The 19,938-nt window shown below is 40.5% G+C and overlaps 1 long non-coding RNA gene across 4 annotated transcripts in view; it reads left to right on the top strand.

Moving 5' to 3' along the window:
* Positions 16,352-19,938, top strand: part of LOC106507825 — a 58,944-nt gene continuing 55,357 nt past the window's right edge. For all 4 annotated transcript variants that reach the window (XR_002335604.1, XR_001304115.2, XR_002335602.1 and 1 more), the window contains exon 1: positions 16,352-16,527. This is a non-coding gene — a long non-coding RNA (uncharacterized LOC106507825). The remainder of the gene's footprint in view (positions 16,528-19,938) is intronic.

Here is a 19,938-nt window from a genome sequence, read left to right as displayed (position 1 = left end):
AACTTCCAGTCTATCCTGCCCCCTTTCTCCTCCTCTTTTTTTTTTTTTTTTTTTTGCCATTTCTTGGGCTGCTCCCACGGCATATGGAGGTTTCCAGGCTAGGGGTCTAATCGGAGCTGTAGCTGTCGGCCTACGCCAGAGCCACAGCAACGCAGGATCCAAGCCGAGTCTGCGACCTACACCACAGCTCACGGCAACGCCGGATCATTAACCCACTGAGCAAGGGCAGGGATCGAACCCGCAACCTCATGGTTCCTAGTCGGATTCGTTAACCACTGTGCCGCGACGGGAACTCCTCTCCTCCTCTTTCTGACTTACTTCACTTAGTATGGGAATATCTAGTTGCATCCATGTTGCTGCAAATGGCATTATTTTCTTCTTTTTAATGCCTGAGTAGTATTCTATTTAGTATATTGCCACATCTTCTTAATCCATTCATCTGCTTAGTTTTCTGAGGAACCCCCATACTGTTTTCCATAGTGGTTGTACCAGTTTACATTCCCACCAACAGTACAGGAGGATTCCCTTTTTTCCACACTCTCTCCAGCATTTGTTATTTGTAGACTTTTTAATGATGGCCATTCTGACCTGTGTGAGATGGTACCTCACTGAAGTTTTGATTTGCATTTCTCTTAATTACTGATGTTAAGCATCTTTTCATGAGCCTACTGGCCATCCATATGTCTTCTTTGCAGATAAGCCTATTTAGGTCTTCTGCCCACTTTTCAACTGGGTCTTTTATTTTTTTTTTTGGCTATTAGTTGTTTGTATATTTTGGGAATTAAGCCCTTGTTGGTTGCATCATTTGCAATTATTTTCTCCTATTCCCTATGTTGTCTTTCCAATTTTTTTCCTATTTAAAAAGATTTCCTTTGCTGTGCAAATCTTATAATTTTGATTAGGTCCCATTTTTTTATTTTTGTTTTTATTTCTATTGCTTTGGGAGACTGACTTAAGAAAACATTTGTACAGTTGATGTCAGAGATTGTTTTGCCTATGTTCTCCTCTAGGAGTTTTATGGTGTCTTCTCCTATGTTTAAATCTTTAAGCCATTTTGAGTTTATTTTTTGTGCATGGTGTGAGGGTGTGTTCTAGTTTCATTGATTTATGCGCAGCTGTTCAGTTTTCAGCACCACTTGATGAAGAGACTGTCTTTTTTCCCATTTTATTTTCTTGCCTCCTTTGTTGAAGATTAATTGACCATAGATGTCTGGGTTTATTTTTAGACTGTCTGTTCTGTTCCATTGATCCATATGTCTATTTTTTTTAAAACAAGTACCACACTATATCTTGGGCCACTCCCACAGCATATGGAGGTTCCCAGGCTAGGGGTCCAATTGGAGCTGTAGCTACCAGCCTATGCCAGAGCCACAGCAATGCCAGATCTGAGCCGCGTCTGCAACCTACACCACAGCTCACGGCAACGCCGGATCCTTAACCCACTGAGCAAGTGCAGGGACCGAACCCACAACCTCATGGTTCCTAGTCGGATTCGTTAACCACTGCGCCACGACGGGAACTCTGGGTTAGGTTTTTGATTTGAGATTTTTCTTCTTTTTTGAGGAAAGCCTACATTGCTATCAACTTCCCTCTAAGAACTGCTTTTGCATCATCCCATAGATTTTGTATGGTTGTGTTTTCATTGTCATTTGTCTCAAGGTATTTTTTAACTCCATTTTTTATTTCCTTGTTGACCCACTGGTTTTTTAGTAGCACGTTGTTTAGTCTCCATGTAATCAGTTTTTTTTTTCTCATTTCTTTTCCTGTGGTTGCCTTCTATTTTCATACCATTGTGTTCAGAGAAGGTACTTGAAATAATATCTATACTCTTAGATTTGTTGAGGTTAATTTTGTGCCTCAGTATGTGGGTAATCCTAGAGAATTTTCCATGTGTGCTTGAAAATAATGCACATTCTGTTTTTTTGTATGCAAAGTCCTGAAAATATCAATTGAGTCTGTTATATTTTTCATGTAGGATCTCTGTTGCCTTGGTAATTTTCTTTCTAGAGAATCTGTCCATTGATATGTACGGGGTGTTAAATTTTCCTATTATTATTGTATCCCCATCAATTTCTCCTTTTATGTCTGTTAGTATTTGTTGTATGTGTTTGGGGCATATATGTTGATGAGCATAATATCCTCTTTTTAAATTGATCATTGTATCATTAAATAATGTCCTCCTTTATCTTTCTTTATGGGCTTTGTTTTAAAGTCTATTTTGTCTGATATGAGTATTGCAACCCCTGATTTCTTGTCATTTCATTCACATGAAATATCTTTTTTCCATCCCCTCACTTAAAGTAATTATGGATTGATATGTCTTTATTGCCATTTAAAACATTGTTTTCCAGTAGATTCTGCTTCTTCTCTGTTCCTTTCTTTTTCAATTTTGGTTGTATGATTTCTTTTTATTTTATGCTCGTGTCCTCTGTGGTTTTTGTGAATGAATTGTTTGATTTGGATTTGTGATTGCCCTATTTTTTCAAATATATTCACACCTTCCTATATCTGCTTCTTTTAGACTGACAGGCCTATAGGCCCAAACACATTCCAAAGAAAAAAAAAAGAGATCTAGATTTTCATACTCTCCTTTCCCGCGTTTTATGATATTGATGTGCTTTTTTACATCTTTGTGTTACTCTTTTGCTGTTCCTTGTGTTTATCATCACCTTCACAAATAGGTTTTAAGTAATTACTTTCAAATTGCGATTTCCTCCATCCTCCATCTTCTGACTTCTCTCTTCTTTAAAGGAGACCACTCAATATTTCTTTTAGGATAGGTTTAGTATTGCTGTATTCTCTTTAGTTTTTGTTTAAGAAATTCTTTATTTTTACTTCTATTTTAAATAATCTTGATGGGTAGATTACCCTAGTTTGCAAATTTTAGCCTTTTAGAACTTGGACTACATCTTGCCACTCTCTTCTGGCTTAGGTTCAGTGTTGCTGTGGCTGTGGCATGGGCCCCACCTGCAGGTCTAATTTTACCCCTAGCTTGAGAACTCTCATATGCCACAGGTGTGGCAGTAAAAAGAGATAAAATATCAAATCCTTATATTGTTTACATGCAATTAATATAATATTTTAAACCAACTAAAATTAAAAAGAAAAGTAATTTGGATCACTATCTAATTTTCAGGTCCCATAAAAGTATCACCAATTATTGAATAATACAGTTTAGTCTGGAATCACAGGTTACATTTAGTTATTAGGTCTCCTTAGGTTTCTTTAGTCTGGAGCAGCCCCTCAGTCTTTCCTTGACTTCCATGACCTTGACATTTCCAAAGATTTACAAGTCAATTTTTTAACTAAATTATTATTATTATTATTTTTACAAAATAGATATCTTCCGTTTTAGATATGTAGTATTTTTCTTGACTAAGTTAGGATTAGACTAGATTGGTAGGAATATCACAGAAATTATGTTAAATTCTTACTTTTGCATTTTATCAGATGGCACATGATTTTGATTTGTCCTGTTACTGGTGACATTCTTTACTCAAGAAAGTTGGTGTCTGCTAGTCTTCTCTACTGTAAGGTTACACTTCCCTCACCTACTCCTCACCCATCATAGTTAATAAGAACTTTTTGGAGAGGTTTCTAAGGAATCTTGTTTCTCAAAAAATTTGCCATATCTGTATTTCTGTCAGTATAGCTTTCTATTTTCTTTTATTTATTACTATCATTTATTACTATCAATTTGAATGCACAAACTGGCCCATATTTGGCCTAGGGGAGCAACCTAAAGCTGACTTTTGTGTACTTTTTACATGTACACATCACTCTTGGAGCATTTCTTTACTTTGTGGCACATGACGACATTCAGGCTCATCTTATACTTTCCTTGTGCCGTCCTGGAATCTGTCATTTCCCCATGGAGCCTTGTTTCATTTTAATGGTGAATGGTGTTTATGATATTACAGTCTTTATTCTAGCGGTATTATTTACGCTACGTGTGCTCCATGCCATTGGTCCTGCTACTCTCACATGCTCTCTCAGTGCACAGATCTAAAGAATGTATAAAAGTTGCATTTGTATCTACTATCTATTATTTATACACGTATTTATATTATTGAAAATCATGAATTCACCATGGTATCTCCAGTTTCAGTCTAACACCATAGGGTTCTATCTCATTCTCTTCTTTTCCATATTTATCATTCCCTTTCACAACACTGAGAATCCTGACTCCTGTTATTTTAAATATGTTTACTTAATTGATCCATATCCCCTATATATAACCAGACTTCCACCACATTCCTCCTGTACACATACCTTCTTTGTCCTTCTTGAGCTCTGACATTCTTCAGGTCACTTCATCAATAATGCATAAATAAATAAAATTTACATAAATAATACAGCCAACTATTCAAGTGTTATATCAGTCAATACAACAAATAAACCTTGAACAGTGAAAAAAAAATTGTGGCAGGATGGGTCATTGTAACCTATAGAATATGTGACAAGTGACAGTATGTCATCTCCAAGGCTAGATCATTAAAAAAAACAAACCAAGTTCCCAGCTTCTGCCTCTTGGATCATTTGCTGGTGGGGAGGCTGGTGCCACACCATGCATGAAAAAAAGTCCATGTAGTGAGGAACCGAGTTCTCTAGCCAGCAGTCATAGTGGTGAGCCATCTTGAGAGTAAATCCTTCATGCCAGTCAAGCTTTCAGAGACTGCAGGGCTGGCCCTCAACTCAACAATTGCAGCATGAGAAATCTGGAGCCAGAACAACCCAGGAAAGCTGCCCCTGAATTCCTAACCCTTAGAAACAGAGAGATAAATAAATATCCATTTTTGTTTATTTGTTTGTTTGTCTTTTTGGCTACACTCCTGCATGTGGAAGTTCCCAGGCCAGGGGTCAAACCTAAGTCACAGCAGTAACAATACCAAATCCTTAACCACTAGGCCACCAGGGAACTCAATTATCCATTGTTTTAAGTCACTAAGTTTTGGGATAACTTGTTATAGAGCAGTTGGTAATAAATACAACATGTTAGTAGGGTGACTAAATCATCCTGTTTTGCCCTTAATGTTCCTGACTTTAGCACTGCAAGTCCCATGTCTTGAGAAATCCATCAGACCTGAGCAAACCAGGGGAGTCATTCATTCCACATGTTTGCCATAATATAAAGCACAAGCACACCATAATAATTGTCATGACATATAGTCATGAGTTAGTGTGGATAACAGGTAGCAACAGCTTAATCACCAAGGTAGTTAATATCATCTTTAAGATGAAATAATTAAAGCAGATGTATCCTAAATTCCTTCCTAGCCCCAAATGAATCCTATGACTTAAGTTTTTGGGTAGTGGCTGTAAAAATGATTCCAAAAACTGGTAAGCTGAGGCTAGTTATTAAACTTTAATACCAAAGCTGCATCACTGCAATGAGGGGAGTGTCTTACATCAATTCATGGCTCGCAAAAGAGTCTCTGAAGCCATGGTATTTTTAATCTAATTGTTCCCGCTGAAAAAGATTGAGGTCCTCACCTTAGTGTTTGATTCTTTTTTTTCTTTCTAGTCTATATGGGATTTTCCAAAATTATAAATTAACAGTCTCAACCACCTGTCATTTAAACAAAAGAAGATTTATTATTTTAATCCAAAGAACAAATTATTACTCGCCTCAGCAGAAGTTTTGTCTAAAACTACCTTGTGTGTGTGTGTGTGTGTGTGTGTGTGTGTGTGTGTGTGTGTGTGTGTGTGTGAGAGAGAGAGACAGAGAGAGAGACTCCCTACACACTTTAATATTGAGAGAATCTTATTTTCCCTTAGAAATCTTAGGAACCTCAAAAATAGAGAGTGGCTGAGGGTTCCATAGGAGAGAAGAGGACACTTGTACAATCTGAAGCATCACAGCCACAGTGGGCCTTCCTGGAAGAGAAATACTTTATGAGGGATAAAGATAATGAGGAAAGTTATGAGAAGCTCCTTGAGTCATAATGAGCCCAAAGAGTGGAGATGTAGTGGTCAGTTTCTCTGAAGGTTGCTACGTGGTGACCTGAGACAATGAGACGGTACCGTGCATGGTCCTGTGCTTCCAGCCTAACGTTTAGCAGAAGTTTTGCCAAGATTTAGGGAGCAGAGAAAACCACCACACTAACCAGGGAGAAGCCAGGGTTCTTTTCAGTTTGTGCTAGACCTTTACTGGCTTTCATGTCTGTATTGTGTCTCTTTGGGATATCATGTGGTACAGAGGACAAGGGCAGGCACAAAAGGATAAAATGGATCTTCTGATGTGTAGTTTTTAAAAGAAGTCAATCAATTCTCTAACACTACTCCATGCAAAAGGTGGAACCTAATTCCTCTCACCTTGGATGTGGGCTGTCCTTAGGATTTGCTTCTCATGAATAGCATATGGTGGAGGTGAAGATGTGTGACTTTTGAGATTATATTATAATAGTCATTGTGTCCTTCTTCTTGCACTCTCTTGGAGTGCTAGTTCTTTGAGTCAGGAGGACGCTCAAGCAACCCTACAGAGAAGTCCACATGGCAAGGAATTGATCCTGCCTGCCAAAAGCAGCAAGAAACTAGACTGAGCATCCTGTCAACAGCCATGCAGATAAGCCACCTTGCAACAGATCCTTCAGATGATTGTAGCTCTGATCCCCCTCTTGACTGCAAACTCATGAGATGCCCTGAGGGAGAGTCATGCAGCTGAGCAACTCACAAATTGCTAACCAAGAGAAAATGTGAAATAACACATTTTCATAGTTTTAAAAAAATCATGAAATTTTAGAGGAATTAGTTATGCATTAATAGTTAACTAGTATACCTGCCAACCCAGAGATGGACTCTTAGGCTTGTTTTCATAAAATTTGGTGAAATAATGAAATATGGCTCTACTTGCCCTCTGAGTAGAATATCATGTGGGCACAGTACAACAGGGACACTAAACATAACGGGAGATGATAATAACATACACACCAATTATAGGCCCCCAGGACCTTTCTAAGCATTTCCTCTTCTGCCCTGCTCATGGTTGATGGGAGGCTGGCCTCTGGAGATAGATATTCTAAATGACGGTAAATCCTGGAATTGTCATGTAGTTTTAGGCCCTGTTACATTCAGAAATGTCAAGCCAACAGGAAAAATTATCTACATGAAGAAGTTTTCAAGAAGGCCCACTATATTTTCTCCATTTCAGTTTTATGACATTCTATTGTATCCTTCCAATTTCTCTACTTATATTTGAGCTAACTTGAATAGTTCCATCTTCCTTGTAACCGAATGATCCCTGCAGGACAGCATCTCAGGGCCTCATTGCTGATCCCTTTTCTACAATGGCTTCTGGAGAACAGAAATTGCCTTTGGGGTTACCCTTTCATCTAGGCTAGTTCTTACAACACAAACTGGACAACGTACATGGAACTATTCTTTTTTTGTTTGTTTGTTCATTTTTTCCTTTTTTTTTTTTTTTTTTTTTTTTTAGGGCTTCACTCACAGCATATAGAGGTCCCCAGGCTACGGGTGCAATCAGAGCTGTAGCTGCTGGCCTACACCACAGCCACAGCAATGCCAGATCTGAGCCGGGTTTGCAACCTACACCACAGCTCACAGCAACACTGGATCCTTAACCCACTGAGCGAGGCCAGGGATAGAACTTGCAACCTCATGGTTCCTAGTTGGATTAATTTCCTCTGTGCCATGATGGGAAGTCCTGGAACTATTCTTATAGAAAGAAATATTTTAATAGCAATCTAACCCCAAATGAGCCATTCTTGGAGGGCTGCAGTGTCCCATAAGTCCAAGGCAAAGAACAGTCATTTTCATAGCTGAGTTTAAAGTAAAATAGAAATATGCTCCTTTCCTGAGTAATGTCTTCTAAACAATCTTAAATTCTGGCAAAAATGAATTATTTCAACCAAAAATCATGGAAGATTTTTTTTCTGAATAATCAAAATGTCTCTGGGGTTTCTCATCTAAACTTCAACAAATATTTGAGAAATGATAATACGCAGTACTCATAACAATTTCAAGAACGAATTATAATAAAAAATAAAGTGAAAGAAAATACAATAAAAGAAGAATATCAACTGCTTTAGCTCCAGAATAAAAAGCCTGTGTACAGTTTCCCTAGGAACTGAAAGCCATCTGAATTATGTCACATTGATTCCTCATTGTTAGGTGAGCAAATGTCATTTTGCAGATGCAAAGTGCATTAGACATACATTTACTGGCCATCTTCCAAAAAGAAGTACCCCTTATGTGGTAGAAATTCAACATAGCTAAGCTTACTGTTCAAAAGTGAAGAGTCATTTGCAGGGTGTAAAGACTTGCCTATACCACCCACATTCCAATACATGCTGTTAATTTCTTGAAAGTTTGGTTTTCTGGTTAAATCATGACCTGATTCAGGCCCTTGGGAATTCCCTGTTGGCAGCTATGATTGCAAATTTAATTTTAGTTCAGAGATGATGTAAATAAAAACCATTTAGGTTGTCAGCACTATGAACAAACACATAGAGAACGAAACACATGCACACACACACACACAATTCTAATAGGAAGATAGGAAGATATTGTTGCACTTCTAGAGAAGTTTAGCTAAAAGTAATTTTTCTGTTCAAAATTTCTTTTGCTAAAGACACAAAATAATTTCACAGTATACTTACTGGAAATTTTTTTTTTAACCTGAGATAGAGATCCTAGAGATCAGAGCAGGATGAGAAGTGAAAGATCGTTTAATCAAATTATTTCTTTCTAAAAGTGTTAAGAAATCTCATTGGAGGCTCTAAATGAAACAGTTAGCTTTCTTACCAAGACGCCCACACTCATTTAGAATGCTGGGTAGATGTATTAGCTTTGCATTTTTAGAGATCTGGGTGGGATCTAAGAACACAGTGGCATTTGGGGTTTGGCAAAACCTCTCAAATTATTTTTCAAACACTTCAGGTTTGGCAAAGGCAGACTGCATTTTGCCAAATGCCTTTTTCCTTCCTTTGGAACTCAAGTGTACTTCAAGGAAAATTTAATCCATATGATTCTGATTTACTTATTTTTAAGTCATCAAATTATTGTCTTGAAACAATGGATTAATGCTTAAGAAAGTCTTTTGAACAATATCCTGAAATTGTTGTAGATCCTCCCTGCACTTCATTCCAATTCCTTTGCCCTGAATGTCGGCACAAGTAATGCCAACCTTAAATCAGGCCACAATTTTGGAAACTTTACATTTGTTTCCTAGTTAGACTCTGTGAGCATGAGGTGGGTTGACCTAAACTTGAAAGACTGCAAGTTATTTCTCCAGCCAAAAATGGGTTTATTTGGGATCAGCAAAGAATTGCAGTTTGGGGTTTGCAACCATGGCAAGCCATGTCCAAGCCCTTGCAAGGCAAGGGAAAGAGAATGCTTTTATACAGGTGAAAAGGAAGTTGGGGAGGGCTATAGTAAACAGAGTCCATGGCTTTTCATCGGCTGAGTCCTTGTCAGGAAAGAGGACTCATTTTTCTTCCTCTTGGGCTCTGGGAGAACTCCCCCTTCTGATCTCCCAACTTTTTTTTTTTTTTCCTTTTTATGGTTGCACTTGTAGGATATGGAAGTTTCTGGGGGCTAGGGGTTCAATCGGAACTGCAGCTGAGGCTTACACCAAAGCCACAGCAACACTACATCTGACATCTGAGCTGTGTCTGTGACCTAAGCTGCAGCTTGCAACAACACCATATCTTTAACCCACTGAGTGAGGCCAGGGATTGAACCCACATCCTCACAGATACTATTTTGGGTTCTTAACCCACTGAGCCATAATGGGAACTCCTCTCCCAACTGTTTTTAATTGAGGGTTCTGTTTGTTTATTTATTTTTTTGTCTTTTTGCCTTTTCTAGGGCTGCTCCTGTGGCATATGAAGATTCCCAGGCTAGAGGTCCAATCGGAGCTGTAGCCACTGGCCTACGCAGAGCCACAGCAACTCGGGATCCGAGCCATGTCTGCAACCTATTCCACAGCTCACGGCAACACCAGATCCTTAACCCACTGAGCAAGGCCAGGGATCGAACCCAACAACCTCATGGTTCCTAGTGGGATTCATTAACCACTGAGCCACAATGGGAACTCCTGTTTATTTATTTTTTAAGGTGGTTTTAAGATTAGCCAAAAAATACAGCCTATTGTTCCTGGATAATATGATTATAAGGTTATACAATTTTTTAGTTCAATCTTTTCTTCAGTGCAAAATTCCTTTTCTATCCTTTGGAGTTGACAATCCCCCCACCCTCCATAGCAAAACACAGCAAGAAATGGTCCCTTCCAGAATTGCCTAACTTTAAATGTAGGTTTTTTTCTTACTTTGTGATTAAAGTTCATAGTAGGTGAAGTGGTTATTATCCAAGGAGATTATGCAATGGTGACCTGGGAAATGTCAGCTGTCCTTGGCGTCACTTCTCTAGGCTCAGGCTAGACTGCTTGTGTGGGAGTTCTAAATGCACTGCAACTCCCAAATATTGTGAACTGATCTCATGTCTACATCCCAAACTACTTTTTATTCCTATCTTTTCTAGATCGAAGAATGTTACCAGGCTCTCTCTTCGGAGACTTCTTCAGGCAAAGTCTATCCCCACCTCTTTGTACAGGAACTCTCTCAATCAATAAGAATTTATTGATTGTTCCTCTGGTTAGCAAATGAAAAGGGCTGGAGCCAAAAGAGAAAGGTGCAAATCAAATGCATATTAAAAGCATACACCAAGTTCTGTTGTATCCTGAGTTTAAATGGCGAAGTAAGATTGGTGAAAGCTCTGAGGTACAAGTACTTTCTGGTAATGTCTGACCAAGCAGAGACAGGGGATGGTCATTGTTAGAAGCCATCTGATAAGATCTGTGTCAAGATTATGATGACTGCATGTCCTCAACTGGCCCAGAGGCATCTCAGGACCTTAAACTCTTTGGGTTATCTGACAATGACCTTGCTCATAGGAAAGTGACTTTGTGTAGGAGAAGAACCAAAAATTGTAGGTGGATTAACTTGGATGAGGAAAATATCCTAATTTAGGGGCTGGCAGAGGTGGGAATGAATTGGCTCTCTGGGTAAAGAGTACCAGCACATGAGGCTGGTTCATCTCCAGGCTATGCAGGGCCTTGCAATGAGCATACAACATGCAGTTCTCAAATATACCTGTTCTCATGTTTGTAGTCAAGAGACTCCTATCATTCTCTATAGTGCTCAGCTGTATAGGTCAACACTATGCTATGGGGTATCTCAGTGGTAGGAACTATGTGCTAAGTATGTATATCTTTTTTTTTTTTTTTTTGCTTTTTTTTAAGGGCCGCACCTGCGGCACATGGAGTTTCCAAGGCTAGGAGTTGAAATGGAGCTATAGCCACCAGCCTATGCCACAGCCACGGCCATGCCAGATCTGAGCCACATACACTGTAGCTCATGGCAGTGCTGAATGGCTGACCCACTGAGCAAAGCCAGGGATTGAACCCACACCTTCATGGATGCTAGTTGGATTCGTTTCTGCTGCACCTAGACAGGAACTCCTGGGTGTGTATATCTTGATAATTTTCTTTAGAACATTCAAGAAAGCAAATGGTATATTAATCATTCCTATAGTATGGCAGAGCATAATGGGTGCTTCTAACAGGGACAACTGAGTTTAGAATGAAGAGGAAAGGTTTCCCAGAGGAGGCAGGTGATTTGAGTCTGAAAAGACAGCTAGGAGTCATCCTAGTAAAGACATGGAGAGGGAGTTCCCGTCGTGGCGCAGTGGTTAACGAATCCGACTAGGAACCATGAGGTTGCGGGTTCAGTCCCTGCCCTTGCTCAGTGACTCACGGCATTGCCGTGAGCTGTGGTGTAGGTTGCAGACGCGGCTCGTGGTTCTGGCGTAGGCTGGTGGCTGATTCGACCCCTAGCCTGGGAACCTCCATATGCCGCGGGAGCGGCCCAAGAAATGGCAAAAAGACAAAAAAAAAAAAGATATGGAGAGGAACAATCAGAATAGTATTCCTGGCGGAGGTGTCACCCTGGATCACGGCATGGAAATAAGATAGTCTGGATTGCTCAAGAAACCAGAAATAGTTCACTGTAGAATATGAAGGCATGGTGAAAGATGAGGGAGGACAGATGATTTCTGGGCCAGCAAAAGTGGTTTTGTATTTCACGCTAAGGGACTTGGGCTTTATCACATAGGCAGTGGGGGATCATTAAAGATGCCAAACTGGGATATGATTAGATTTGTACATTAGATAGATAACTATAGTAGCTGTCTGGAGGGGCAGGCTAAAGACAACAGGATCAGTTTGTAGGGTATTTCTGTGAACCAGTACAGACATTTTGAGAAGCTGAAGAGTAAAGAGTATAAATTTGAGAGAAAAATGACAAGACTTGATGACTGACCAGATAGAGATGGTAAGGGACAGGGCAGGTCCAAAAGTGACTTCTGAGTTTCTGTAACAGAGGCATTGATGGTGCCATTTGCTGAAAGGAGGAATTCAGTAAAAATGTAGATTTCTGGATCATTAAGTTCAATTGTAGACATTCTAGGTCTATGGAACATCCAATGGAAACATCCAGAATTATGTCTATAGTTCAGAAGACAGACATACAGTTCAAAGAACTGTCACCATATGGGTTGCTTTTGCAGAAATGAAAGCAAATGACCTTCTTCTGGACGACTGTATATGGTGGAAAAAGGGCTAAAGACAGAATCCAGTGGTAGTTTTCTGCCTCATGTAATATGGCACTGGTTTTCCATGAGATCCTGATCCTTGCAAATCTAGGGAAGCTGATTAGGATTAGAAGTATTCTGGGCCCCTGGACAGATTGTCTCCAGGTGCACAGCCATTTCCAGAGATCCTCAATGGGCTGCTTGAACACAGGATTCTAATAACATGTTACAGTCCCAAGGTTGTCTAGCATGATGAGTGTCTCCTGTAACTGTCACTGCTGCAAAACTCAGAATATAATCAACGATATAATCTACCACCTCAATATAATCTGCCATCCCCTCCAATATTGATCTTAGAGGTGAAAAAAAAGGCCCAACCCATGGCCATTTCTGGAGAGGAGACTGTCATGGTCTAGCGTACCCGCCAAGAAACCCCTAATAGTTAATGGCCCAGCATTTGGAGATGGAGGTACCAGAATATGGTGAGGAGAAGGTGGAGGTGATAGGAAGGCCAAACAAGGGATAGGTGCAGCTCCAGGAGGTTTTCCTAAATCTCTGACTTCACATACAATGGATAGATCTGTTAGTTTGTGGCCAGGGTGGTACCCAAACTATCTGTAATACCATAAATTACTTCAGATGAGGATGTTACCTTTTTGAAATCCTTGATGTATAAAAGTTCAGTCAATCAGATTAGAAATTCATCATATTTTCAAGAAATTTCAACATTTTTCTATGTAAGAAGAGGCGGAGTTACTAGATTCTGGAAATATGTCAACTGTTGTCAACATTTGAATGATCGTCAAAAGTAAGAATATATATACATACTTTTTTGTCTTTTTAGGACCGTACTCATGGCAAAAGTTCCCTGGCTAGGGGTCAAATTGGACCTATAGCTGCCAGCCTATACCACAGCCACAGCACTGTGGAATCTGAGACGTGTCTGCAACCTACACCATGGCTCACGCCAACGCCGGATCCTTAACCTGCTGAACGAGGCCAGGGATCGAACCCGCATCCTCGTGGACACTAGTTGGGTTCATTACTGCTGAGCCACAACAGGAACTCCAAGAAAATATTTTTATTACCTATTTGCATGAACCAAGTTTCTTGTTGGTGGTGACTATCAAAAGTATGAAGAAATTAACCACCATAAAGTCATGACAAGAAATTGTGAATAGCCATTTCAAGAGCAAAAAATTTAAAAAATATTTTGCGATTTCAAACACATTTAGTATTTTTTATCTTAGTTTTAGAAATTTTTTCTTATTACAAAAAAGAAGACAATTACTTTTTTCACCAATATCATTTAGACATTTCCAAATAGTGTCCAGTTTACCCCAGCATGTCTTACAAATAGTTTCAAAACCCATGTGTGTTATGAGGTAACAAAGTTTGGAAGGTACTGACTTGAGAATACCAACATTTAAGGGGTGAATAAAACAGGATAGGCCATGAAGAAAGTTGAAGAAGACTAGCCAGTGAGTGGGTATCAAATAAGGAGAGAGTGACATCAAGAAAGTAAGAGTGTGGTTAATGCTGTCCTAGTGCATGGAGAGGTTGAATGAGATGAGAAAACCCTTCTCTATTTATCAATGAGGAGATAACTGATCATCTCAATGATGACAAGGTCAGTGTGGCTCCAGGGCAGGATGTGGTTTGTAACAGGTTAAGGTGTGAAGGAAAGTTAGGATACTGCGATGATACAATAAATGTAAATTGCTCTTTTGGGAAGATATACTTTGGTTTTTGTTTGTTTTTTGGCATACTGAAGTTCCCCGTGCCAGAGATCAAACTCATGCCGCAGCAGAGACCCAAGCCACAGCAGTGACAACGCTGGATCCTTAGTCTGCTGAACCACCAGGGACCTCCTGAGGAAGCTCTATGAAGAAATTGAAAGGATGGAACTAGAAGGAGAGCCATATAGAACCAATAAGAAGTATGAGGTTTTCCTCACAGAACTGGAAAAGAGAATATATTCATGAGTTGACATAAAAGCCAGTTGAGAGAGTGCTTGTTGTAGTTATAGGAAGGGGTGGAGTGGGGACAAGGAATGGAATAGTCTCTGAGGAAGTAGGAGGAGAGAAGATCAGAGTACAGGGAAGTGGGTTAGCCTTAAACACAAGGGACACTCCTCTCTTGGAGCTTGTAGGGGTGGAGATGAATGTGATGTTCCCTTGCAATGTGGCAGCAAATAGTTGGTGGCACATGAAACACATGGTTTTGATTTTTCTTAGTGTATTAAGGGGTTAAATTAATCCAGGAGAAGGGAGCTTGAGAAGAGTGGTTAAGTTTGAAGTTTGAAGAAACTGTGGATAGATACTTGCTTTTTTTGTTCTGTCTTTTTAGGGCCACACCCATGGCACATGGAGGTTCCCAGGCTAGGGATCAAATCAGAGCTGTAGCTGCTGGCCTATGCCACAGCCACAACAACTCAGGATCCAAGTTGTGTCTTCAGCCTACACCACAGCTCACAGCAGCCCTGTATCCTTAACCCACTGAGCAAGGCCAGGGATCGAAACTGTGTCCTCATGGATATTGGTCAGGTTTGTTACCACTGAGCCACAATAGGAACTCCACTGCTGTGGTGCAGTGGAATGGGTGGTGTATTGGGATTGCTGGGATGCTGGTTCGATCCCCGGCCATGCTCAGTGAGTTAAGTATCCAGCGTTGCACAGCTGTGGCTTAGGTGGCAACTGCAGATTGGATTTGATCCCTGGTCTGGGAACTCCATATGCTGTAGGTAGGCCAAAAAAGGATAAGCGAAAAAACAAACAAACAAAAAAGCAAAGACTTGCTTTTATAATGGTGCTGATCTGAACAGTTGAATGATTTTCTCCAGCCACATTCAGCAGGTGTAAGAGCAGAGAAGACAGATGGGTGGGCTGATCCAAGACCAAGAGGTTACAGAGTTGCCACAGTGCAGAAGCAAGGTGGCTGGAATGATAAAAGTGCTGGAAGAATGGTTGAAGAGACAAACCACAGGGTTTGGACAACAAAGAGAGGAAATGAAGCAACTTTATTATCTCCAAGGCAGTAAGAACTAGGGACTGGGAGGAAACCAGGTTTCAGAATAATCACAGAATGAAGGGGAAAAGATTGCATATTGCGCCGTGTTTGAGGGGGTTTGGAGGATTTTATTTCCAATGCAATGAAGATTCTGCAGACACAGAGAAGGGCTTGGGGTAGGGGATAAAGAGCAATGGAAGGAAAAGTCAAGATTGAGGAAGCACAAGGCAGTCAGAAGAGAGAAGAGAGGATCTCAGAGGTTCATACTTTAGATGGAGTTGTAGGAGTTCTAGGATAGCAGGCACAGGAGGAGTTGGTGTGGTCCACAGGTCTTGATGTCTAGGAGGAGAGATGGTTGCAGATGAAGGGGCCCCAGGAGGCTGGCTGTGGCGTTCCGTCAGGGTCCTAAACAGAATAAGGTGAGGAAATGTTCGGTCCTCCAAGAGATGGAACTGGAGATGGCTAAGGTGATGAGAATTCTGCTTAAGAGGCCACCTGCTCAGAGGGTTACACATCCTTCAAACCTCAGCTCAAAGCTTGATTCCTCCCGGATGCTTGCTCTCCCTCCCCTTCAGGTAGGGAGCCAAAGTGTCTTCAGGAAGGACACCAGGCAATGAAATAGAAGGTAGCAACTGGGTGGAGCAGGAAGTGGTTCTACCTTTGTGTCAGTTTCACCTTTCAGGAAGTGTCCTGGACAGAAGGATCTTGAATCACAGTCAGCAGGTCAGCTAGAGAGCCATGTGACACCAAGAACACTGCTGCAAGCAATCCCAGTGAAACTCCCAGAGTCCAGCCTCCTGCCTCCAGGCGAGTCCAACTAAAACACAATCTTGGCTCGAAAGAAAAAGGCATGTTACCATCCAACTTTGCCACTTGAAATGAAACTAGAAAAACATCCTGAGAACAGAGGTAGGTCTTGATTCATCTTTTTTTCCCAAAAGAATGAGTGTTTTCGTTACTATATTATTTCTGTCCTAAACCTCATCTAATAACAAAGTGATCTGTTTTTTGATTATTTACAAGTTTGATGCTACATGTAGTATTCATTTTGCCACAATAGCGTGAAGTGATTGGATGAAGAGGAAGTGTTCATTTGCTGGGAAATGCTGTTTGGAACATCGTTTTTAGAAATAGGATAACCCATAATGGTATTACGAAACATGTTTAAAAGCTGCCAGACATAAGTACAACACATGTTTTTAATTATATGGCTTTAAAATATTTTTTATATAAAAATGGAATTTTGTTCTCATTAAATGCTTTTCTTAATTTTTTTTAAATTGAGAAAATGATGGAGAGAGGAAGGGGAAAGTAAGCCGATTACCTATTAGTAATTTGAGATTATGGATTTAAGTAAGAACTCTGCTGTACACTTCATTCCATCTCTTGACCCTGCCCAGTCTCCTACTCATCACTATCCTGGTTCCCTTCCTTATACTTCAGAGGGCAGGGAGCATGGTATTTTGTGGTGATCTTTTCCTGTAAAAGAGAGGCCCTCCACTCAGAAGTAGGCACTCCTGGATGCACACAACACACACACACACACACACACACACACACACACACATACTTTGAGGAAATTCATAGCTTCTATCTCTACTCTACCCCTTCCAATCCCATCCTGAAGCTTCCAAATTAAGTCCCCCTTCTCTATAAAAGGGGCATTCAGTACAGAACATTAGTCGATGCCAGAGGCTGCCTTTATTTTCTCTGTGTCCCTGTAGGCCTGATACCTTGCCTGGTATGGAGAAAGTGCTCCGTCATGTTTGATGAGTGACACTACAAAAAAGACATGCAATTTCAACTAAGGGTGTGTAGGGAGCAAAGGTAGGGAGGGTCAATTGAAGTTTAGCACTTGTCTTCTCTTGGGTCTGAGCCAGCCAATTGGATAGACTGAGAAAGACGCATTCATTGTTTCCAGAAAGAAATCCTAAATTTCTGAAGCTGGGTTCTCGTGATGGTAGGAAAATGTTGGCTAATCTCAAAAACCCAAGGATGAAGTGGGTAAAAGAAATATGTAAAGGAGCGTTGAGACCGAGATGCCAGCACAGTGACTCCTACCATCAGCATTTCCTAGGTGAGGCTTGGCCCCCTTGCTTTTTCAGAGCAAGGCAAGGTTCCCGAAGCACTGGACCCAGGACCCAGTTTCTTGCCTGTATTGTTCCCTCCTAGACAGTGGCACAAGGTGGCTCATCCCCTGGTCCTCCGCTGTATCCCCTGGAGGAACAGAAATCACGCTGCATTTGTGTGGCATTTCCACACAGTGTGCTTCAGTTAATCACTGTCACAGTCAGAGAAAGCTCTGGCCTGCCTTCTCTGCAGCCAGTCTCAACTGGAGCTGGTGGGCTCAAGTCTTGCCAGAAATGAATTCCTGACGTAGAGGACTAAAATAAAACTGTCTGTGAAAAGCTAGTTTATACATTGAGACAGAGACATAGCTTTTGCTGCAATTGTATTTACAGGGAAAAAAATAAACAACAGAATAAATCATCAAATAACACTTTTTCCTTCTTTCTTCCTGGCCCAGACTTCCTTCTCTTTGGTGCTCAACCCAGGATCTCTTGTAGGTAGTTTATTTTACCAAAGAAGTTGTTTGATCAACTTGGAATATGTCAGCTGAAAACAAATCTATTTGATCTGCACAGGAGTGTCAAGAACCCTTTGTCTTTAATCTGAAAAAAAAATGGCTGCTGAGGTGATGGTTACTATGGGGACAGAGGAAAGACATCATAATTTTGATGTTTTCCAATCACTTTTCTCTTGGCTTCCATTTAAAACAGGGTCAGCCCCTTATCTGTACACCAGTTGAGGGTCAAAAATCATTCATGTTTGTTTTTGGGCTGCTTCCCAAATACATCTCTGATGTATCAGTTTGGGATAAAAGAAGGTGAGATCTTCTGATAGAGTCTTTCCGTCTAGAAGCCTCTGAGAGAGGAACCCGTTTTGTGACTATGTTGGCGGGCCTGGTACACATGATATTAAAGTGGACAATTTTACAGCTGGGAGAAAAAAAGCCATAAAATCTTTACCTCAGTTTCCGGGATTATTTCATGTTCTGTCATGATACAAATATCTATGATAGAGAGAGACGCCTGGTCTAAGATATTATTCTTTTATCAAAATATGTGCTCCTTATTGCTGAATCACAGATTGATAAAATATGACCTAAATAGTTGTTAATAATCAGGATTTGGTTTTCCTCTGGCTTAGTTTTTCCCATCTGGTTTTGGTTTTGTGGTTGCCTTTCCAGTTCTAAGCAAATGTAATAAAAAAGATTATGAAGGTAAAAACACACTATGATTTGTGAATCTCATCCAGTTCAGCCCTCTAAATGAATGGATTTTTAAGGAAATCGAGACAGAATATATTATGCTAGAGACTCAGGTATTGTACCCAAACCAGTACACAGACAAATGAATATATTTCATGCTTGAATGCCACATTCCACAAAGAAAAATGATTATTCCATGTCACCCCAATACTCTGTAACAATGAAAATAATTCAAAGAAAGAAAGGAAGAAAGAAACAAGAAAAAAAACTATGGAAGGAAGGAAGGAAGGAAAGGACGGGAAAGGCATAAAAATATATTGGATAGAGTGGCCAAGAGGCTGGAGCCAAGTTCTTGTGGGTAGCCATCAATCCTCCTTTGTCCCAGAGGAGAAATTCTCCACTTGAATTCTCCACCAGATCTCATCTATCATGACACAGAGAGCATTTGCGTCATCTTGGTCACCCTCTGCTCTAAGTCCATTGGTCATAACATAAGATTAGTAATAATAATAGTTCACGAAAATTGTGAGCCAACTGTTGCATCAAGTAGATTATAGGTGTTCTTTGGTCCTCCCAGCAGTCCTCTATGGTAGGCCATGTCATTGTTACTGCTATTACTTTACTGAGGGAAAAATCAGAGATGGAGAGGCTAAAAGACTTGCCTTGAGCCAAAGAGTTAGTGAGAGTGTGGAACAGGATTTGAAACCACATGTGCATGTCAGCTCTTATCCTTTAGATCCCTAGTGTGAGATAGGCACAGCCAGGGAAAGAAAACACCCCGGAAGGGTGAGAGCTCTCCCTCCTTGTTCTGATTCCTGGGTGTTCCCCATGTCCCATCAGCGCACTGATTATTCCCGTCCATCTCCTCACCCGTCTACTGTCTACTTGTCTCTCTTCTGCTAGACTGCAGCTCCTTCACAGTGAATCCAAAACACTGACAATGCCTGACCCACATTAGGTACTTAAAGCATTACTGGTGAAATATGCTAAAAATGATTACATGCCTTGGGAGGGATTTATAATAATAATCGAGACCAGTCTTGCCTAGC

This window comes from Sus scrofa, chromosome 9 (genome assembly GCF_000003025.6).
Source record: "Sus scrofa isolate TJ Tabasco breed Duroc chromosome 9, Sscrofa11.1, whole genome shotgun sequence".
NCBI classification, from domain to species: domain Eukaryota; kingdom Metazoa; phylum Chordata; class Mammalia; order Artiodactyla; family Suidae; genus Sus; species Sus scrofa.
This window is presented reverse-complemented; position numbering and strand designations above follow the sequence as displayed.